The 23,863-nt window shown below is 47.9% G+C and overlaps 2 protein-coding genes across 2 annotated transcripts in view; both read right to left on the bottom strand.

Annotated features, from left to right (window-relative positions):
• CSRNP1 (cysteine and serine rich nuclear protein 1) overlaps positions 1–6,487 on the bottom strand; it is a 37,379-nt gene extending 30,892 nt beyond the window's left edge. Inside the window, exon 1 of the mRNA XM_083704148.1 lies at positions 6,074–6,487. The gene's annotated coding sequence lies outside the window, so the exon portion shown is untranslated. The remainder of the gene's footprint in view (positions 1–6,073) is intronic.
• The window catches only part of LOC310827694 (uncharacterized protein), a 940,809-nt gene that overhangs the window by 743,776 nt on the left and 173,170 nt on the right, over positions 1–23,863 (bottom strand). The gene's annotated exons all lie outside the window — the stretch shown is intronic.

Raw genomic sequence — 23,863 nt, 5'->3', positions numbered from 1 at the left:
AGTGGTGCTTCAGGTTAAGAACAGCTTCAGGTTAAGTACGGACCTCCGGAACGAATTAAGTACTTAACCCGAGGTACCACTGTACATGCAAGGAAGATACATGCATCAGAAGATACATGCAAGCAATCCCTGCAGATTTGCAGGAAAACGCAATGGACATTTCTACTGGGTCTGAATTTCTTTTCTGGTGATTTATGCACGAAGCAGAACAGGAAAGCTACAGTGGGAAATTGAGCCATGAACCCGGGAAGCAGTGTTAAACATCAGCCAGGCACCAGCCCAATTGTGACCACATGACGATCTCTGGGTGTCAGGTGGCTTGGAGAAGGATCTGAAAGATTTTCCTTGCAGCTTGAATATGTTTTGTTCTGGACTGTTTTATTTGGTTTTTAATGTGTTGTAAACCGCTTTGAGACTTGTCCTTTAAAATAGAGAGCGGTATAGCAGTGAAACAACAACAAACTCACTTGAGGGGGTATGTCACTTACTACTGGCCCAACTCACAGGGCTGTTGTGTTGGCGAGGTAACGCAAATGAGGGGCTCTGAATACCTCAGCGCCAATGTTGGCCCATTTGGGCCTGGTAGGGCAGAACGCACAGAGACCCACAAGAGGTGGAACCAGAGCCAAAGGCGGGCAGAACCATCCCCTGATTTGTTGTAAGTAAGAAAGCCAATTGGGCGCCACCTGGCTTGCAAGTATTACATGTGAAAAGGATCTAGGGGTCTTGCTGGACCACAAGCTTAACAAGAGACAACAGTGTGATGCGGCAGCAAAAACACTAATGCTCTTCTGGGCTGCATCAACAGAAGTATAGCATCCAGATCAAGGAAAGGATTAGTTCTGCTCTATTCTGCCTTGGACAGACCGCACCTGGAGTCCTGTGTCCAGTTCTGGGCACCACAATTTAAGAATGATGTTGACAAGATGGAATGTGTGCAGAGGAGGGCAACAAAAACGATCCAAGGGTCTGGAAACCAAGCCTTATGAGGAACTGTTGAGGAATCTGGGCATCTTTAGCCTGGAAAAGAGGTGACTGAGAGGAGAATTAATGGCCATCTTCAAATATCTCAAGGGTTGTCACATGGAAGATGGAGAAAGCTTGTTTTCTCCTGCTCTCAAACCAGTGGTTTAAAGGAGATTCCAAGCATCAGGAAGGATTTTGTGACAGTAAGAGCTGTCTGACCGTGGAACAGACTCCCTCAGGTGGTTGTGGACCCTGGAGGGTTTTTAAGTAGAGGTCGGATGGCCATCTGACACGGATGCTTTAGCTGAGGTTCCGGCCTTGCAGGGGGTTGGTCTAGATGGCCCTCAGGGTCCCTTCCAACTCCTCTACGGTTCGTGATTGCTGGGCTGAGATCTGGAATAGCAACATTCCAATCGTGCTCTAAACCACCGCACCAACAACCACGTCAAGAGAAATAGCGAGTCCTCCGAGATTGCAGGAAAGGGGGGGCAACCTGGATCGGAGACAGACTTGGGTTCGAGAGTCCCCTCCTCCGCTGTGGACAGTCTACAAGAATTTTGCCATCCAATCTCAGCCTCTATTCTACTCCCTGTAAAATGGGAACAGACCTCACAGGGCAGAGCGGTGAGGGGCAGGCGCTTGTGAACGGCTTTGCAAATTGACTCAGCTACACGACAACAGATGATTCGTTCCCTAATAAACATAATCAATATCTCCTGCTTGCTGCTCCAACTTAAGTCCTCCCGACGGCACCCCCCCCCCCCGCTCTGTAGGCACCATTGGGGAACCCTCAGCCAAACGGACAATGCCTTCGTCCCGACACAGACATCTGTTTTCTGCAGCAACAGATGCCAAAAGGGTGTCCATTCGTAACTCGAGAGGGAACCGTGTTAACTGTACTTCCCTCCAGCGTATTATATTCCTCGATGGGGAGGGCGATGAGAGCACTTGGAAAGAAAAAGCTTGCTTTAAAATAATAATAATAATAATAATAATAATCCCCCCTTATAATTGCAAATTAATGCTTCCATTAATGCTTCCACACTAAAGCAATGACTAGGACTGAAAACAAGCAAAAGAGGCAGAGCTGATGGAGACCAAGCATTGCGCAGGCTGCTCCTGTTGCTTCAGAATACAAAGACAGTGTGGTGTAGCAGTTAGAGCAGGGGTTCTCAAAGGGTGTGGTGAGCAAGAGAATCAAGCCATATCCAGGACAATCCTAGTTTGTTTTCCAATGCCTTATCAATAAAAATATTTGGTGTGGTGCAAGCAAATTGTTAATCTGAAAGTGCAAACCTGAAAGTTTGGGAACCACCGAGTTAGTGTTGGAGACCACCAGGGTTCGAATCTCCACTCAGCCACAAAGCTCACTGGGTGAGACCAGTCATGGTCTCTTAGACTAGCCTACCTCACAGGGTTGCTGTGAGGATAAAATGGGGAGAACTGTGCAGGCTAACCTTGAGCGCCTTGGACGACAGGTGGGGTATGCATGCAAAAATAAAAAGACTGAGAAAGAGAAACAGGAGCCTATAGACCCTCCAAATGTTGTTCATGGCGCTGTGGTCTAAACCACTGAACCTCTTGGGCTTGCCGATCGGAAAGTTGGCACTTCGAATCCATGCAAACAGGGTGAGCTTCCACTCCTCTGTCCCAGCTCCTGCCAACCTAGTAGTTCGAAAGCACACCAGTGCAAGTAGATAAATAGGTACCGCTACGGTGGGAAGGCAAACGGCGTTTCCATGCGCTCTGGCTTCCATCAGGGTGTCCCATTGCACCAGAAGAGGTTTAGTCATGTTGGCCACATGACCCAGAAAGCTGTCTGTGGACAAACGCCGGCTCCCTTGGCCTGAAAGCGAGACGAGCGCTGCAACACCATAGTCGCCTTTGACTGGACTTAACCGTCCAGGGGTCCTTTACCTTAGGGATTTTGAGAGTTACAGTGCAGAAAAACTGGCAGTGGGGCAGAAGCAGGGGCTCCCACAGGTAACCCCCCGCCATCCCTGCAAGAGAGACCACAGAATGTCATCCATATCAACTTTTGGCCTCCAGGACTGTCAGAACGGCTTTTTTATTATTATTAAAGGCTTTGAGAAGGCAAGTAAAAACATGAGCCTGCATCCTTCTCTGGTCTCAAGTCTCTCTCTCCCACCCACAGGAGTTTCACCAAGAAAAGGGCTCCTGATCAGTCCTGCCTTTGCACCAGTAGGTGTTGCTGTGGCTGCAAGAGAAAGCAAAAGCAGCTTCTCTGTGGCTCCTTCATCAAACAGCAACCGGAACAGAAACTGCTATTGCTTTCTTGGTCTAGGAGAGCGAGAAACGCAGAAAGAAGGAAAGGCAGCCTTCTTTGTCTGGTTCTGCTCCCATCCAAGGATGCAAACTTCCAAGCTGAGCAGAGACCTGACAGGCAGGAAGAGTCACGTGTCCTCAGAGATGCAGAAAAGCTCTACGGGTGTCATAAATGAGTCACTTAGCACATCACAAAAGGCTGTACTGTAGTAGGAAAGGAGTGCATACCTCAGGACAGCTGGGCAGCCCAGCCCAATGCATATTATTACATTATTATTCCAAGTGCGATGGGCTTGGGCCCTTGCAAGTACGCAGCCTCAAACTCAAAACTCTGCAAGCAACCCCAAAAGGAGGAGAGCGAAGGAAAACAGCCCCCGTCGCAGCAGCACCAACGGCAAAACTAAGATCATGCGTTTGCAGCTATATTTTAACTTCTGCACCATCTATCAGAAGTTGAAAAGCCACCATGCGCAGCTCACGTGTGAGTTTTCCCCTTGCTGCAACAACAATATGCATTTGTGACAAAAGGGTAATTAACTTCATAAGAAACAACTATGACCAAGGGATATGATGAACCCGATGCACGTAATCCTACTGTCTGCTGAACCACACTAATACGCTGCAAAATAAATGTTAATTTCCACAGAATTGTAGAATTGGAAGGGACCCCAGGGGTCATCTAGACCAACCTCCTGCAATGCAGGGATATGGTTTGCCACCCACAAAAAAAAGAGTCTGCCTGCCGCATCGCTGAATGATGCCCTGTTCTGACCTTGCCTCTGATGGGGGTAGGGAGAAATGCTGCTTGGTTCTGCACTGTGTGCATTCACACCCTTCAATCACTCCCAACACAGAGGCATAGAAGTATTGGCCACAAGTCCCCAGAAGGAGGTTTCCTGCTGTGTCTCTGGATGAGTTCCTGTTCTGAGCTTGCCCTGGAGCCAAGAGTCATTCTCTGGAGCGGCTTGTGCTGAACTGCAAGGGGGGTGGGGGTTACATGGGAACCAGATTCAGCTTCCGAGTATGTTCATGAGCACAGAGCGTCCAGTTTTACTTTGAGGGAGGTGGGGGAGTGCATGCCTGCATCGCGAGACATTTGGACAACACTGCTATGACACGGCTTTGAATTCCAACGACGACGTTATTCAGTGATGCAAACCAGACAGGCTGCCGTTGATGCAATGCCATTGACAAGCAACTGTGATGTTTCAAAGAAAACCCCAAGAACCTATATTTAAGCTGCCTTGTGTGTGACTCACATTCCTGGCATCAAACTCCTGCTAAAGCACAAGTATTTCCCCAGCGTAACTATGACACATGAGGAGGAGGAGGAGGAGGAGGAGGAGGAAGGACGGATGACAACAAACCTGGGTGGGGTGGGGGGAACTGTAAGAAAGAAAATCCTGAGAACATGGAAAACAAAAATTCCAAAAACTAGTTGCGTTTCCCAATAGTGGGGGTTGTTTCCACAATGGTGAAGTCTGTCTCTCTCTCTCTCTGGTTCCAGGAAGGCTGAGACCAAGAAACAACACATTTTATAATATAGTATCTGGCATTCTTGTTTTGGGTTGTTGCTGCTGAACACAATCTGCCTCACATTCTTTGCTAAGATCGCCCCAGGGAGAGATCTTGCCAGTCCCTTAAGAGATAGCCCAGCGAGGAGCCAAATATCATTATCTCCCAGGGCTGGAGAATTTGGGCAACTCAATTAACTTCTTTTGAACTGTTTTACAACCCATCACTCCAGGACCTTAAAGGGGTGGGGGGGGGGGCGAACGAATGGTAGGAAGAAAGCGCGGCGTTGGCTCCCTAAACAGATGCTCGCAAGAATCCAGGTTATAATAAACACACCGTGGCCAGATCAACGTGAGCGGCGGGAATCGAAACCGCAGGCGCCTCGGCAGAGATCAGGTGCAAGGAGGGAAACGAGGAGTAAGATCGTGGCGGGGGTGGGAATCAGGATACGATTCTAGACAATAAGGGAAAGGAAGGAGCCGCGCTCCCCAGATCCCCAGCCGGGGAAAGTCAGCGCCTCGACGGCGAGGAACCTCGACGTGAGCACAGCAGGAGTCCGGAATCTTCTCAATGTTTCCACTCCTAAGGAGGCAAAATGCCTCCGGAAGAGTCCACTTAACACGATCAGAAGTGTGACAGCCAGAAACGAGCCACTTTCCCGTCCCCCAGACCCAGCTCCGCGCCTCGGCGCACCATTTGAACACTGCGCGCCCCCTTCCGACTGTCGGAACTCCTCCAGCCGCCTCTTTCGCCCGCTCTACAGCGCCCCCTAGAGGGTGGGCATCGCCTCCCCCATGACCCTCGCTCCTCCGCCCGCTCCGACGTCTGCTTTTCCAACTTCGATTTAACTCCGTTTCACTTCAAATCAACCTCATTTTCTACCCTGGCCGTGAACTGCTCCCATACATCACAGGTCCCGAGCGAGCCCCAACCGAGAGTCAGGGCCGTCGCTTTATGAATCTGCCCCTCTCTTACTCCCCCCCCCCGTCTCCAGGGCGCCCCCTGTCGGCCTCTCTGAACCGAAGCCGTCGGCGCCCGCAATCCAACCTGGACCAGCCCCAACTCCTGCCTCTCTAGCGCCCCCTCTCCCTTGATCCAACGGCTGCAGCCGCCGGGGTGGGGGCAGTCGCCGTTCTCGTTATGGCCCCTCGTACCTTAAGTTAGTACCCCGCGGGAACACGCCCCCCAACCCTCCTTCAGGGCGCCGCGTCCCCCGCACCCCACCGCCAGCGCTCTAAGAAGCCCCGAGAGCGCAGCGCAGCGCGGGCCCCCGACGGCGGCGAGCCGAGCGGACGCAGACACTCACCGGCGCCGCTGGGGGCTCCTCGGACGGCAGCGGGGAAGGCAGGCAAGCCAGCCGGCTTGGGAGGAAGGAGGCTCGGCTGGAGAAAGAGGAGGAGGAGCAGGAGGGCGAGACGGCGCCGCTCAGGCTTGCATCGCCGTCGAGACTGGCGGCTGCTGCTGCTGCTGCGTCCGAGGCTGCGGAGAGACTGGTTGGCTGGCTGCGCCTGGCGCTGGGCTGCTCTGCCGCCGCCGCCGTCGCTCCTCCTCCTTCCCGGCTCAGCTGCTGCGCTGCCCTTTTTCGTCAGTGGAAAACTCCTGCGCTCTGACGCAGGCGGTGACAAGGGAGCCTCAGCCAGAGACAGCGAGCCGGAGCCCGGCCCGCTCCCAGCCCACACGCCGCTTCCTCCCGGCCCGCCCGCCCTCCTTCCTTCCCCCGTCTAACCCAGCGCCAGGGAGGAGGAGGAGACGAGCTGCCCAGTCGCCTCCCTCCCTTTTTCCCCCCGGGAAAAAAGCGCCCGGATTGGTGGAGCGGCGCCTGCTGCTCGCTGCTGCTGCTGTGTGCGGATTCACACGTGAACTGGGAAAATGCGCCCGCTGCGTGTGCGTGTGGCTGCACGTGCGCGCCTCGGCCGGAGTGGCTGAGTGGCTGCGAAGCTGGGCGCGGGTTGGGTGTGCTCAGCGCTCGCGGGATTTACTTTCGAGTAAAACGCCGCGTTTGCACGGGATTGCAGAAGGGGAATTGGAGGGGCGGGGAGAGTTGTAAGTAGATGTATCTATAAAATCCCACCCCTCCATTTCCTGCTGAGTTGCATCGAGTTTACTCGGAAGTAAGTTTTACTGGTTTCAGCCCGAGCCAGCTTCCAAATGGAGAGCCCATCAGAGAGTTAACAAGCATTTTGGGCAGATGGTAATTCTTGTTCATGAGCCCATATACGGATTTTACTTGAGAGCAAGGGTCATATCACTCGGTGGGACTTGCTTCTGTGTAAACAAGGCATAGGGTGGTGCTTTGGAGTTTTTTGGTGGTTATGCTTATATAATTTTTATTCATTTTTTTTTAAAAAAAGGATTAAAAACACACAAATGTGTTGTTTTTAACAAAATCATTGGGTTTTTGGTTTGTTTGTTTTTTACAGCTTGCTGCCTTTGAGCCAACCTGGTGCCCTCCAGGTATTTTTGAGCTATGACTCCCATCAGCCCCTGCTGGCACTGTCCTGGGAGTTGTAGTTGATACCATCTACCCCTTCTGTGATGGGGCTTTTCCTAACCAAGCACACATAAGCCTCAGAGATGTCTAGGACCAGAACCCCAAACATTTGGGCTTTTTCCTAGGAAAATATGCAGAGCATTGACCCCCCTCTTACCAGGGACCAGTTAACTAGAAAGCTGTTTTTTTGGTGGCTGACTTTACCTGCTTTTTGCCCAGGCTGAGCCAGGCTACGTCGGTAGCTCTGTTGGTCGATCAGGAATCTCATAATCTCAAGGTCGTGGGTTCAAGCCTCACATTGGGCAAAAGAATCCTACATTGCAGGGGTTGGACTAGATGAGCCTAGCAGCCCCTTCTATGATTCCATATAGCAGGAAATAAAGACCACCTACCTCAAAAGCTTAAGGCAAACCTGTTGTGTCCTTTTTGCTTAAAAAAACAAAACACCTACACACATTTCTGGGGCCTGCATAAAATATTTTTAAGCATGTGTGTGTATATATATATATATATATATGCAGGTTTTGGTGTCCTCGGGTGTCTTCCCGTGTAAAAGTTGGGGTGTCTAGGCGACGTTTCGACGAGGTCTCACTCGTCATCTTCAGGCTGGTGCTTTCGGCTTCTTGTTACTGGAACAGAGCGGGATCTCAATGTTTGAGTTCCTATAAATACTGTAGAGGGGGTGTGGTGTCTAGCCTCCAATGTTCTGGGCAGAGAGGAAGTTCCCAGGCTAGTGTGCCTTTTCTTCTTTTGTTCCTTAATTACTTGAGAGATACCTTGAGTGATTTCTTGAGTGATATCCTGAGTACCACTTAGGTGGGTCATTAGGTGTGGATTAGTTGCTAAAGTCTTTGTGTCTTGACCTCTTGAACTTTGTGAAGAGTTTTCCTGAGAAGATGGCTGTATTGCACTTAGTTGTGCTTTGGCTTGGCTTCGTGTATAGGGGCGAGCTGTGGTTTTGTGGCTTGTGTCAGCCAGATCTGTGTAGGGATTGCAGGGGGGTGCAGCATCCGGAGGTGCCACCATGGATTGGCTACTGGATGGTGTCAGTAATTCATCTGTGGAAAGGGTCTGGGTTTGGGTCTGGTGTGGTTGATTGGTGTTGGCGTTCTGTGTGCCTCTGGATCTGGTGTCAGTTTTTGTGGGGAGGGCTAATTTCCAGATGTCTGGCAAAGACTTTAGCAACTAATCCACACCTAATGACCCACCTAAGTGGTACTCAGGATATCACTCAAGAAATCACTCAAGGTATCTCTCAAGTAATTAAGGAACAAAAGAAGAAAAGGCACACTAGCCTGGGAACTTCCTCTCTGCCCAGAACATTGGAGGCTAGACACCACACCCCCTCTACAGTATTTATAGGAACTCAAACATTGAGATCCCGCTCTGTTCCAGTAACAAGAAGCCGAAAGCACCAGCCTGAAGATGACGAGTGAGACCTCGTCGAAACGTCGCCTAGACACCCCAACTTTTACACGGGAAGACACCCGAGGACACCAAAACCTGCATTCCTGTACCCGTGAAAATCTACGAAAGCATATATATATATATATATACACACAGTGGTGCCTCGGGTTAAGTACTTAATTCATTCCGGAGGTCCGTTCTTATCCTGAAACTGTTCTTAACCTGAAGCACTACTTTAGCTAATGGGGCCTCCTGCTACCGCCGGAGCACGATTTCTGTTCTCATCCTGAAGCAAAGTTCTTAACCTGAAGTACTATTTCTGGGTTAGCGGAGTCTGTAACCTGAAGCGTATGTAACCTAAAGCCTATGTAACCCGAGGTACCACTGTATATCTGTATTTCAGTTTACCCTGCATAATTTCATCTTTAGGGATACAGGCAGAGGTCTTCTCTTGCACCCATTTACACACATGTAAGACCTGGCCAATTCAGTCTTTCAAGATTATACCAGCATACATTTTCAGGTTTAGCTACATGGACATAAACCTTTTTCTTTCAATGTGAATCTCTGGATTCTGAATCTGGCCCCAGTACCAAGGAGGATGGAACTGGATGTGTTGTTGGAGATGCCTGCGTCAACAGCAGCCTCAGGCCCTGCGGATTGGATCAGGCCAGGCCGCCTTAGCGCAGCTTAAAAATTAACAAACCAGAAATCTCTCTCTCCCAGTGCTGACTCTCGTGATTCAAACCACACACACCAGTTCCTATAAACCGAGGAGAGGGAAATGTACAGGCTCCTTCCTGTATGGTGCCGATATGTTTTCCCCTTCCGTGGCTAATTGCAGCTCTGGGGGGCAATTTGCATCGAGGAACCTGTGCGAGGAGGGAAGGTTAATCATGCTTGCGCAGCACAAACATGCAGTGTTCAAACACTGAAGTGGGAATGACAGTTTTCTTTTTATCAATAGGACTATGCTCAGCACACTGTCAGAGAACCCCGCCACCAAATGAGTTAAAGGTAAAGGGACCCCTGACCATTAGGTCCAGTCGTGGCCGACTCTGGGGTTGCGCCACTCATCTCGCTTTATTGGCCGAGGGAGCCGGCGTACAGCTTCTGGGTCATGTGGCCAGAGCAGTGCATGGAAACGCCGTTTACCTTACCTTACCTATTTATCTACTTGCACTTTGATGTGCTTTTGAACTGCTAGGTTGGCAGGAGCAGGGGCCGAGCAATGGGAGCTCACCCCGTCGTGGGGATTTGAACCACCGACCTTCTGATCAACAAGTCCTAGGCTCTGTGCTTTAACCCACAGCGCCACCCGCATACCTTACCACAGGAGTTACTCTGCTTGAAATGGAACATGAAACTTCACAGGGCCCTTCCCCAGTCTGCCACCTTCCAGATGTTGTGGATGGCAACTCCCATGTAGTCCTAAACATCTGGATAGCGCCAGAAGGATGTTTCGTAGGGTTAGAGTGCGCCCCAAAGGTCACCCTGGTTAACTTGCCAACTGTACGACCTCACTAAGATCCTCTCTGCGCTTAGGCTTGCAGACATTACGGGCTTAAAACACCGTGAGGTGGTTGTTGTTTTTGCTGTGTTTTGCAAGTTGCCGTACATTTTTAAAATGTACATTTTATTGCTTAAACCAATGAAATCAGGACGTCAACGATGTTGTATACATCAGCACTGCCTGATGTGTATCTAAGTCCCCTGCCATTTGTCCACAACAGTGTCTTAGGACTTGCTTATCAGAAGGTTGGCGGTTCGAATCCTCACGACAGGGTGAGTTCCCGTTGTTCGGTCCCTGCTCCTGCCAACCTAGCTGTTCGAAAGCACATCAAAGTGCAAGTAGATAAATAGGTACCACACTGGCAGGAAGGTAAACGGCGTTTCCATGCGCTGCTCTGGTTCTCCAGAAGTGGCTGAGTCATGCTGGCCACATGACCTGGAAGCTGTATGCCGGCTCCCTCGGCCAGTAAAGCGAGATGAGCGCCACAACCCCAGAGTCGGCCATGACTGGACCTAATGGTCAGGGGTCCCTTTACCTTTACCAATTCAGATCAAAGCTGGTTTGGGGGCGGAGGATGTATCAAAACGCAGCATTTCACAAGAAGCTGCAGGATAGTTCTGGATTGTGTCTAACGTCTTGTGAGTACACAGCTACCTAAACCATCAAGGGGAGCACATAGGATGCAGAATAAATGTGGGTTTGTACGCATTCCTACTTGGCGTAATGAACTCCGTGTTTATCCTAGGTTCATTGCTTCTCATGCACATAAAATGGTTTGTTTTGTTCTTGTTTGTTTGTTTGTTTTTGCAGCATCTGACATCATTGGTGTCAAAATACCAGCCCATCTTTTTTTGCACATTTAATCTGATTTACACTTTTTGCAGGAAATCCAAAAAGTTTTAAAAGAAACACCAAAAAACTTGCAATAACTGAAAAAGCTGTTAGCAATGTTAAGCCCTTGTCTGGAAGCACCGTTCTAAGTAAACAGGCATAACTTTCAAGCTATAAAGCTATCTCAAGTTCTTTGATCAGGAATCTGTAACTAGCTATTTCAGCCTGATTACAACTTTTATCTTCTGAACTACCTTCGACGCTACAGGATTTGGAGTAAACTTACAAAAGGGAAAGAACAGTACAGTAACAGTAGATAAAATAAATCATCTGGAGAGGCAGGGGACAAGGAAAGACAGTTGAGAACTCTCTCAATTATAGCTGCCTCTTTACAGGATTAAACTTGCCAACTATTTTTCATCTCTCTGTGCCTATGCATTTAACAGAAGCCTGGCAAACAGGCACGAAGGAGGCCCTGCCACTTCAACTCCGTGCCAGTAAAAAGCATCACCCAAGATGCTGGGAAATTGGTTAAAAATCCCTAGTTTCAGCCTCTCTGAAAATTTCTCAGTTTCCTTTGGAAAAGGGAACTGTGGTTTTTACCACTTCCAGGCTACAGCGCAGCTGTGTGTGTTGTGTCATGGGCACAATCTCTGAGCCGTGTTTCTGACAGAGCTTTTCCGTGCAACAGAATCCACTCCAGGTAGATTCCCTGTGGGATTGCCAGACCTGAAGCCCCCAGGTTTGCTTGGCTCCCTCCAGGTGGCAGCGGGAGAGCTTGAATTTCCCGGGGGGCTAGAGTGCCAGCAGTAATGATAATAATCTTAATAACATTATTCTGAAGACTGCTTGCAGCTTGCAAGCTTCAGCCAGGCACCAGCCAGTTGCAAATTACTGCATAGACTCTGTAGGGGTTTGTCCTCTGCTTCCCTCCTCCCAATTAACCTCCATCTCCAGGGCTTAGAGGTGGGAGGTGTATATTGACTATTCATCCTGATTTCTTTTTCAGGGAGTTCAGACCATGCTGGCGATTGAATGAGAATGCACACAGGCCTCACCCGCACTATAGAGTGGTACCTCAGGTTACATACGCTTCAGGTTACAGACTCCGCTAACCCAGAAATATTACCTTGTGTTAAGAACTTTGCTTCAGGATGAGAACAGAAATCGTGCTCTGGCGGCGAGACAGCAGCAGGAGGCCCCATTAGCTAAAGTGGTGCTTCAGGTTAAGAACAGTTTCAGGTTAAGAACGGACCTCCGGAACGAATTAAGTACTTAACCCAAGGTAACACTGTACTTTTTAAAAGTAGTGTCATACCACTTTAAACAATCAACTTCCCCCCAAAGAATCCTGGGAAATGTAGTTTGTGAGGGGTGCCGACAGTTGTTAGGAGACCCCCGCTCCCTTCTCAGAGCCACAATTCCCAGAGTTCCCTGGGAGGAGGGATTTATCACTAAACCACTGTGAGAACTGTAGCTCTGTCGGGGGGAACAGAGGATCTCCTAGCAGCTCTCGGCACTCTTAACGAACTACAGATCCCAGGATTCTTTGGGGTAAGGCACAGGTATTTAAAGTGGTGGTTGTTGTTTAGTCGTTTAGTCGTGTCCGACTCTTCGTGACCCCATGGACCAGAGATCGCCAGGCCTCCCCCTTCCACTGCCTCCCGCAGTTTGGTCAGCTTTGAGAACTGGTAGCTTCGAGAATACCATCCAACCATCTCGTCCTCTGTCGTCCCCTTCTCCTTGTGCCCTCCATCTTTCCCAGCATCAGGGTCTTTTCCAGGGAGTCTTCTCTTCTCATGAGGTGGCCAAAGTACTGGAGCCTCAGCTTCAGGATCTGTCCTTCCAGTGAGCACTCAGGGCTGATTTCCTTCAGAATGGATAGGTTTGATCTTCTTGCAGTCCATGGGGCTCTCAAGAGTCTCCTCCAGCACCATAATTCAAAAGCATCCATTCTTCGGCTATCAGCCTTCTTTATGGTCCAGCTCTCACTTCCATACATCACTACTGGGAAAATCATAGCTTTAACTATACGGACCTTTGTCGGCAAGGTGATGTTTCTGCTTTTTAAGATGCTGTCTAGGTTTGTCATTGCTTTTCACCCAAGAAGCAGGCGTCTTTTCATTTTGTGGCTGTTGTCACCACCTGCAGTGATCTTAAAGTGGTATGATACTGCTTTAAACCTATAGTGCAGATGGGGGTTTGTTTTCAAGGAGGTGAGGTGACAGTTATGTCACTTTCCTAATCGTACACACACACACACACACACACACACACACACACACACAAATCTGATGTTTGGGGAAACAGGTTTGTTGCGTTAGACCTGCCAACAGACTACAATTGTGCCACCCCTAAATAGTGGCAACCTGGGACAGCCCCCCCTTTTCTCATAAAGGGTTTCCCCTTGTCCTCTCAATCCCTTTTAAAGTTTCCATTGCAAATAAGCTTCTGGAGTAACTGTGTGTGTGTGATTTCCAAACAGAGATAACAAGAGCGAGGAAGAGGGCAGCAGGAAAGCAAGTGTGTGTGTGTGTGTGTGTGTAGATACATCTTGTTCAATCCTGGGTTCAATCCTGGCACTGCCAGCTGGAATCAGTCTCTCTCCGCGTTGGGACAAAAAGGAGGCACTTAGCCTTTATTATTACTGTTATTTAACAACCTGTTGCGTGAACGGGACAAACCGTGCCTCCTCTTGCCGTCATTCGCCAGCTCGCTGGACTTGGGCCAAGGCAGTCCCTGCACTGCACACACACACACACACACACACACACGGCCCGCTCCTTCCCCGTTCCCCCTCTCCCAAGTGGCTTCCTTGGAAACGTACATCAGGAAAAAGTGATTCATTGATAAGCTATGTGCAGCCTGTACGTTACACTCGGGTACAGCCTGCTAATGTACATTTGCTGAAGCCCGAGTTTAATTAAGGCTGATCGGCGGGAGGAATGACTGGGAGCGGGAGTGGGAAAGGACAGCGAGACACACAAAAGGGGCTGTCGGTTCACCAGCCTAGCTCAGACAGCAGAGCATGACTGGCTATTAATCTCCAGGGCGTGAGTTTGAATCCCACTTCGGGCAATAAGATTCCTGCATTGCAGGGAGTTGGAATCGATGACCCTCGTTGTCCCTTCCATCTCTACAATTCTGTGATTCTACATGCAGCCTGAGAGCACATTCAGAAGCTGTTCTGATACAGTGGTACCTCGGTTCTCAAACTTACCGTATTTTTCGCTCTATAAGATGCACCAGACCATAAGATGCACCTAGTTTTTGGAGGAGGAAAACAAGAAAAAAAATATTCTGAATCTCAGAAGGCAGAACAACAAGAGGGATCGCTGCACAGCGAAAGCAGCGATCCCTCTTGCTGTTCTGGCTTCTGGGATAGCTGCGCACCCTGCATTCGCTCCATAAGACGCACACACCTTTCCCCTTACTTTTTAGGAGGGAAAAAGTGAGTCTTATAGAGCAAAAAACGGACTTGTGGAAGTCCGTTCCAAAACCAAACCATTTTCAAAAACCAAGGCGCGCTTTCCCATAGAAAGTGATGTAAAAAGGATTACCTCATTCCAGACTTTTATAAAGGACCCCTGACCATTAGGTCCAGTTGTGGCCGACTCTGGGGTCGCGGCGCTCATCTCGCTTTATTGGCTGAGGGAGCCGGCGTACAGCTTCTGGGTCATGTGGCCAGCATGACTAAGCCGCTTCTGGTGAACCAGAGCAGCGCACGGAAACGCCGTTTACCTTCCCACCGGAGCGGTACCTATTTACTTACTTGCACTTTGACGTGCTTTTGAACTGCTAGGTTGGCAGGAGCAGGGACCGAGCAACAGGAGCTCACCACGTTTAACCCACAGCACAACCCTTAAAACAGCAATTTAACACGAATTTGACTATCTAAGGAGACCATTGATCCATAAAATGAAAGCGATAAACAATGTACGGCAGTCACACAATCAGTGGCTGAACTGGGTTCCACACAGTCACAAAAACAAAACAAAAAAGAGCCACCAAAACAAAAACACAAAACAAACAGCAAAAACAGACAGACCTCAGCGTAATCCTCAAAATGGAATTGTGGCACTCAAATCAGAAGTGTAACACTCAAAATGGAGCATGTTCGGCTTCTGAAAAAAGTTTGCAAACCGGAACACTTATTTCCAGGTTTGCAGTGTTTGGGTTCCAAGTTGTTTGAGTACCAAGGCGTTTGAGAACCAAGGTACCACTGTATAAGGTTCAGATTCCTGCTCAGAAACGTTGAAGGGGACGGTCCTGTCCTTAGGCAGAGGGAAGCATCTGTCAAGGCACCACCGACTTGTGTGCAAGTGAGGGAAATGGAGCAACAGGCCGAAGTGTTGGAGGACAAAGCTGTGTCAATGGCCAGCTCTGTGTCTCCTAAGCCTCAAGCAAAGGATGTTGGCTGTAGGGCTCATCTCTCCCAGGCATTCCCCTTTGTTGGTGGACTGCCATTCTGCCATTCTCAAATGCTCCAAGTCAGTGAGGTCAGGTGCCATTTTTTCTCTTTGTGGGTGCCTGCAGTGCTGCAACTGTGAAGAAGGTCCAAGTTGCTCTGCCTTTGGAAACTCCAGAGTTGTCTTTAAATAACTTTTCCAGCTGGGCCGTGGCAAATATGCATGTGAGTGCATGCAAGATAGGATCTAAGGTATGCTCTGACTTTTTACTGCTTAGAAACCCTTGGCAACAAGGGACTGGTCAGCAGAGGGGGCAAAGGAAAGTGTCCCCCACCCGACCCACTTCAACAGGGAAATATAATAATAATAATAATAATAATAATAATAATAATAATAATAATAATAATTTATTATTTATACCCCGCCCATCTGGCTGGGCCTCCCCAGCCACTCTGGGCGGCTTCCATAGAATCCAAAAATACACTAAAATATCACACGTTAAAAACTTCCCTGAACAGGGCTGCCTTAAGATGTCTTCTGAATGTCAGGTAGTTGTTTATCGCTTTGACATCTGCTGGAAGGGCGTTCCACAGGGCGGGCGCCACTACCGAGAAGGCCCTCTGCCTGGTTCCCTGTAGCTTTACTTCTCGCAATGAGGGAACCGCCAGAAGGCCCTCGGCACTGGACCTCAGCGTCCGGGCAGAATGATGGGGGTGGAGACGCTCCTTCAGGTATACTGGACCGAGGCCGTTTAGGGCTTTAAAGGTCAGCACCAACACTTTGAATTGTGCTCGGAAACGTACTGGGAGCCAATGTAGGTCTTGCAAGACTGGTGTTATGTGGTCTCGGCGGCCGCCCCCAGTCACCAGTCTAGCTGCCACATTCTGGATTAGTTGTAGTTTCCGAGTCACCTTCAAAGGTAGCCCCACGTAGAGTGCATTGCAGTAGTCCAAGCGGGAGATAACCAGAGCATGCACCACTCTGGCGAGACAGTCCGCAGGCAGATAGGGTCTCAGCCTACATACCAGATGGAGCTGGTAGACAGCTGCCCTGGACACAGATTTGACCTGTCCCTTCATGGACAGCTGTGAGTCCAAAATGACTCCCAGGCTGCGCACCTGGTCCTTCAGGGGCACAGTTACACCATTCAGGACCAGGGAATCCTCCACACCTGCCCGCCTCCTGTCCCCCCAAAACAGCACTTCTGTCTTGTCAGGATTCAACCCATTTATGGTTGGTTGGATCCAGCTAACCCTCGCAGTCTCCCCAGCCCATCCTGCAAATCTCAGGCGGAATGTGCGGTGCAAGGAATGAGAATGTGTGCAAGGCTGTTGTTGCTTAGTCGTTTAGTCGTGTCCGACTCTTCGTGACCCCATGGACCAGAGCACGCCAGGCACTCCTGTCTTCCACTGCCTCCCGCAGTTTGGTCAGCTTCGAGAACTGGTAGCTTCGAGAATACCATCCAACCATCTCGTCCTCTGTCGTCCCCTTCTCCTTGTGCCCTCCATCTTTCCCAACATCAGGGTCTTTTCCAGGGAGTCTTCTCTTCTCATGAGGTGGCCAAAGTATTGGAGCCTCAGCTTCACGATCTGTCCTTCCAGTGAGCACTCAGGGCTGATTTCCTTCAGAATGGAGAGGTTTGATCTTCTTGCAGTCCATGAGACTCTCAAGAGTCTCCTCCAGCACCATAATTCAAAAGCATCAATTCTTCGGCGATCAGCCTTCTTTATGGTCCAGCTCTCACTGCAAGGCTACCTTGTGCTTATTTGACATTGATATAAGTAAAGAAACTGCTCCTTTTCCCTTATGGGGTACCCAAGGGCCCATATAGAGTCCTTTTGTAGGTTCTCTATCTGTAGGAGAAAATAACAGAGACCAACCAGAGAATATTGAGAAGCAACGCAGCTTGTAAGCTTGATCTTTATTAACGGTTGCAACAGGGTGCTCCCCTCACATGCAGGAGAGAGGAGGACGACCCAGAACAAAGGTGTGCCCGCCCTTATATAGACATTTTAAATTGCCCACCCTGGAGTTCAAGACCACCCCCAGAAACATCATACACACACCACAGAAAAGGCAGTATACAACAGAAATCTGAGTTTGTTGCTTATCTCCTGTCCAGCAAGTTACCTGATTGCATTATCTGGGTTTTGGCCACTCTTTTGTTATTATAACTACTTAATTCCTGAATCTAGGTCACAGGTCACAGGCTCACACCCTGTTCATATCCTGGATGTGCCCTTAAGACAGGATTTGTGAGGAAAGAGACAATGGGGAGGTTTCCCACTTTGACCTTGCAGATAAATATTTGAGGTCAATTTGTTCAGGACCTAATCAGTGGGGTTTCAGACATGTGGTTTATATATACAGTTATGAACATTATTTTTTTATATATATGACCTTAAAATTCTTACAACAGCATGTTCACCCAGATATGGGGAGGTCTCTTTCTTTTTTCTTTTTTTAAAAAACAATATTTATTAAAATTTCAATAAGAAAAAAGTTACAAAAATGATAAAAACAAAAAACAAAAAATACAAATTACAGAAAAAATCAAAACAAAAAAAATTCCTTCCAGTAGCACCTTAAAGACCAACTAAGTTAGTTCTTGGTATGAGCTTTCGTGTGCATGCACACTTCTTCAGATACTTCTTCAGGTATCTTCAGGTATCTGAAGAAGTGTGCATGCACACGAAAGCTCATACCAAGAACTGACTTAGTTGGTCTTTAAGGTGCTACTGGAAGGAATTTTTTTTGTTTTGACTATGGCAGACCAACACGGCTACCTATCTGTAACCAGAAAAAATAAAAACAGTTAAAAATAAGTCCCTCTTTCTATATCTTACAATTCATTTACTTATTTTCATGACTTCCTCACACCTCCCTTTTTTGTATTCTAGTTCAGATAGTTAATTCAGCAAATCCTTACCCTCTTTGTTTTATCTTATTTCTTAATCCATTTTTACATATTCCTATTTAACCTTATTACTATAACCGCTTCGTTTAATTCCAACGTCATTTTAACATTCAATAATTTTACAGTGTTTCTGCAAATAATCTTTAAATTTCTTCCAATCTTCTTCCACCAACTCTTCTCCCTGGTCTCGGATTCTGCCAGTCATTTCCGCCAATTCCATATAGTTCATTACTTTCATCTGCCATTCTTCCAGGGTGGGTAAATCTTGTGCCTTCCTGGGGAGGTCTACTTTCACGCTGTCTCTGCTTGGAGGGAAGCAGAGCTGAAAGCAGCTCCTTGAGAGGGTTTGCTTCTACAGGGGATGCAAAGCTATTGCATCTTTTGTCCCACTGTCCTCTCCAGAGAAACAAGTTTCGCAAGGCCACATCTATACAGACCACTCAGCCCCATGCATATTTGCTGAGAATAAGCACCGGTGCATAGCACAGGTTGCCTAACCTGCTACCCAGGGGCTACAACATTATTTTATGCCCCCCCCCAGCACACTGTTTCCTGCCTGCCCTCTTCTTCCACCCTGTCAGAGTTATTATTATTTATTTTATTATTTCATTTATACCCTGTCTTTCCTCCAAGGAGCTCAGTACGGCAGATAAGTTTCAACCCCTGTTTTATGTACACAACAACCCTGAGAGGTAGGTTAGGCTGAGGGACAGAGATTAGCCCAAGGTCTCCCAGTAGCCTTCACAACTGATGGGGGCTTTGAACCCTGTTCTCCCAGGTTGTAGTCCAGCATTCTTAACTACTACAACGTCCTTCCTGTTTGTTTGTCCCCTCTGCCCCCATGTAGTTTCAGAACAATTGAAGGGACATGGATAATAAATAGGTTGAGGGGTTTCCCATCATTCTTTCCTGGCTGTATTTGTTCATCCAGAACACCTTTGTCTCTGGCTCCACCCACAATCACCAATGGCTCCGCCCACTACCAGCATTCGGCCCCTGAAAGATTAGGAATGTGGCCCTCGAGAGGAAGAAACAGCTTCCCAGTCCTGGTGCACGTGACAGCAAGCGAAGAAGTTGAATTGGAGGTCTCTGTTTTTTTTGGGTTTTTTTGCAAAAAAATTATTAGTTTTTACAATATCAACGACGAACAAAAACATAAAACAAACAAGACATAACAAACATAAATCATAACCGTATTGAAAATAACAGTTATATACTTTGTAAAACGACTTCCTCGTTTCCCCTTAGTTGAATTTCATTGCTTATCCTTATAACGGTTTTCCAAATCCCAATTTTAATACCCTTTAAATTAAACATTAACATCTTTAAATCTTCTCCTTCTTGTATTAAACATATTATTTTATCAGTTAACATAAATACAATCCTAAGCCCATGAAGTATCTGGACGCTATTTCCAGTTATTTTGGCTTAACAAATTTAGCTAAATAATCATTAAATTTCTTCCATTCTTCGTGGTGTTCCTCCTCCTTCTGGTCGCGGACTCTTCCGGTTAGATTGGCTAGCTCCATAAAATCCATCATCTTTATCTGCCATTCTTCTACTGTTGGTAATTCTTGAGTTTTCCACTTTTTAGAATTGGAGGTCTCTGTTGCGTAATTCCATCTCTGAGTAAGTTTCTAGTCCTCATCGTTGCAGGCAAACATCTTTGGAATTGAAAACATGTGTCACCTTACAGAGGGTGGGGCAGAGGCAGCTTGGCAGGCCCCGTGGCCCTGACAGTTTCCAGTGACATACTTGGCTACATCCTTGGAAACCAGAACCTCGTGCAACCCACACAATCGCAATGACTCACTGTTGTCCTGAATTCACTGTAACCCATAGTCAAGCTCCCTTGTCAACCCGCAACGTGTCAGCCAGGAAAGAGTTGCAAAGACCCAGATGCATTTTGCAGAGCAGTGTATTTTTGATCTTTAGAACAACAGCTTCCCAAAGAAGGTGGTACTGCCTAGTGGTGGGAGCGCTAAGAGGCAAGGGGCAACCGTGTGTGTGTGTGTGCAGTCACTGGCGGGGTAAATGACAATCAAACTTGTGTCAGTGGATCAGATTCATCAATTTTGTAGTATTAATTGAACTGGATTTTGAATAAATGCGCAATTGACTGTTACTGTTTTGAACTTTATTGTGTTGTTACCTTCCTTAGAGGGCTGTACAAACTGCTGTTCTGAAAAAAAAATGCTTTTTATAGGCTACGGTTGTGGGGTGAGTTAATGCAGCAGTTCTCTTAGGCGGTGGCAAGCCCCATTGGTATAGCGAGAGAGGATGCCAAGCGTGCCTGGAAAATTCAAGGACAAGCAGTGAAATAAACATTTCAGTGCTGTGTATAGTATAGTATAGTATAGTATAGTATAGTATAGTATAGTATAGTATAGTACAGTCATACCTCATGTTACAGATGCTTCAGGTTGTGTTTTTTTGGGTTATGGACCCGCCGAAACCCTGAAGTACCAGAATGGGTTACTTCCGGGTTTCGGGAGTCGCGCATGCACAGAAGCGCTAACTCACGTTTTGCGCATGCGCCAAATCGCCAAATCACAACCCTTGTGTGTGCAGATGTGCCGCTGCGGGTTGCGAACATGCACCCCACACGGATCACGTTCGCAACCTGAGCGTCCACTGTATAGTATAGTATAGTATAGTATAGTATAGTATAGTATAGTATAGTATAGTATAGTATAAAGGTAAAGGGACCCCTGACCATTAGGTCCAGTCGTGACTGACTCTGGGGTTGCGGTGCTCATCTCGCTTTATTGGCCGAGGGAGCCGGCGTACAGCTTCCGGGTCATGTGACCAGCATGGCTAAGCCACTTCTGGCAAACCAGAGCAGCACACAGAAACACCATTTACCTTCCTGCCGGAGCGGTACCTATTTATCTACTTGCACTTTGATGTGCTTTCAAACTGCTAGGTTGGCAGGAGCAGGGACCGAGCAACGGGAGCTCACTCCGTTGCTGGGATTCGAACCGCTGACCTTCTGATCGGCAAGTCCTAGGCTCTGTGGTTTAACCCACAGCGCCACCCGGGTCCCAAGTATAAAAATATTGTTTTTTTAAAAAAAGAATATGGATAGGTACCTTTTCAAAATGAGAGTGACACCATAAAGTGATACCTAGCTGTGATCCATAATCGCTGTTTGGACAGACTCGCATTGGCTATTCTTCCACAGCTCTCTATGACATATTGTGAGCAGGGATTTTCAACTCAGACAAATATGGAAGATCAGAGAAGAGAAATACTTTTTTTCATGTCGACGAAGAGATGAGAGTTTGTTTGCCTCAAATTAGACCTAATGGAAACGAATTACCTGGCAAAAGCAAGCTCGCACTTCTCATACATACTTAAGAGGCGCGTTCTTAATTATATTTTGGGAATGGGTCACGTTCTCCAGCAGCTGCATTGTTTTGTACTTTCTGGATAACACACCATGATCATAGTTGTGTTCTATGTTATTAATCAAGCCAGGTGTTCTTTCTTTCCGTTTCCTAATGTATTTCTTATCAATAAATAAAAAACAACAACCCGATGTTGAGTGAGCAATATTTTCCCCTGAAAGTGTGGCCTGGAGGGAAATATTTGAGATCCACAGAGAGAAGAAGAAGGAGGAGGAGGAGGAGGAGGAGGAGGAGAAGAAGAAGAAGAAGAAGAAGAAGAAGAATTTGTTATTATTATTTATACCCCGCCCATCTGGCTGGGTTTCCCCAGCCACTCTGGGCAGCTTCCAACAGAATATTAAAATACAATAGTCTATTAAACATTAAAAGCTTCCCTAAACAGGGCTGCCTTCAGATGTTTTCTAAAAGACTGGTAGTTGTTGCTCTGTTTGACATCTGGTGGGAGGGCGTTCCACAGGGCGGGTGCCACCACCGAGAAGGCCCTGTGCCTGGTTCCCTGTAACCAAGGGGAGGGTGGCCCCCCAAATGCTTGGAAACCGCTGCTTTAAACACTCAAAAGTCTATATAAGGGCTTGCACACCTTTGTCCTGGGTCCCGCCTGCCTCCTGCATGTGGCAGTGAGCAGCCTGTTGCAATAGTTAATAAAGATCAGGCTTACAGCAGCTTTGCATTTGGTCTGGTCTCTGTGTGTGTCTTTTTGTCTTGTAAACCACTATGGAGGGAAGTAATAATAATAATAATAATAATAATAATAATAATAATAATAATAATAGCATTACTAGTTTTCTCTTAAATATATACCTCCCCAGCCCCCCGTAACTGAAGGCACATTTAAAAAAATGACTTACAGCAGACAGAAACTACCAAAGAGGCCACAGTGCCGCTGTCATTCTTCACACACACACACACACACACACCCACACACCCCGTGCCCCAAAAGGCAGCGTCACTTTTTTTTAAGAGCCCCCAACAAACTGGGTGCCAAAACCCATGCCAGGACTATTTACGCAACGAACAGAGACGGGCTTTTAACATATTTTTTATTTGGCACCTCGGATTCTGGCTTGCGAGGAGACCCCTGAAGAGAAAAGGGGCGACTACAATGCAGCTTCTTCATGAAAGAGGAAGAGGCGGGAGGCTGGGGGGGGGGCCCATGCAGGCACCGAAATATGGCAGTGTCTCAGACCGACCCCCCCCCAACTGTCTCCAAGCCCAGGTCGGTAATTGATGTTACTGGCAACCAGCCAGGCCCAGCAAGCCGTCCCAGTTTTGAAAGGACAAAACCCTCATTACTTTGTGCTTTCGAAATTCTCCTAAGGTGTGGTGGAGCTGGGGGGGGGGTGGTCTCTCTCCACTGCGTCGCCATGAGGTAATAGGAACTGCCAGACCCTGTGTGTCTGAAAGTGTTTATTGTAAAATAATGATGATGATGATGATGATGATCATGGGCTCCTGTCCCTAGAATGCAGCAGATGGGGATTTTAAAATGAAAAGGAAGATTAAAACGGAAAACAAATAAAGATGACATAAGGGTGTTTTGATCAGAGTGTACGTGAAGGAGTGTCGTCGTCGTCCCCCTGACTGCTTTGACTGGTGGAATTGGACACTGCTACTGGTGTCATATGGGACGCGGAGCCTAGGACTTGCCGATCAGAAGGTCAGCGGTTCGAATCCCCGCGATGGGGTGAGCTCCCGCTGTTTGGTCTCAGCTCCTGCCAACCTAGCAGTTTGAAAGCACGTCAAAGTGCAAGTAGATAAATAGGTACCACTCTGGCGGGAAGGTAAACGGCGTTTCCGTGAGCTGCTCTGGTTCGCCAGAAGCGGCTTAGTCATGCTGGCCACATGACCCGGAAGCTGTATGCCGGCTCCCTCGGCCAGTAAAGCGAGATGAGCGCCGCAACCCCAGAGTCGGCCACGACTGGACCTAATGGTCAGGGGTCCCTTTACCTTTACTGGTGTCACATAATACCACATTTGTATGGCTTTGATCGTCTCGTGTGGTGACACCGAAACTATGGAACTCCCTGCCTATTGAGATCAATCAGGCGCTTTTGCTGTTTTTGGTGCCTGCTAAAAACACCCCCTGTTTAGACAAGGCTTAGAAAGTTGATGTAATGT

This window comes from Podarcis gaigeae, assembly GCF_964106915.1.
Source record: "Podarcis gaigeae genome assembly, chromosome: 12".
NCBI classification, from domain to species: domain Eukaryota; kingdom Metazoa; phylum Chordata; class Lepidosauria; order Squamata; family Lacertidae; genus Podarcis; species Podarcis gaigeae.
Note: the sequence above shows the minus strand (reverse complement) of the source record. Positions and strands in the feature narration are given on the sequence as shown.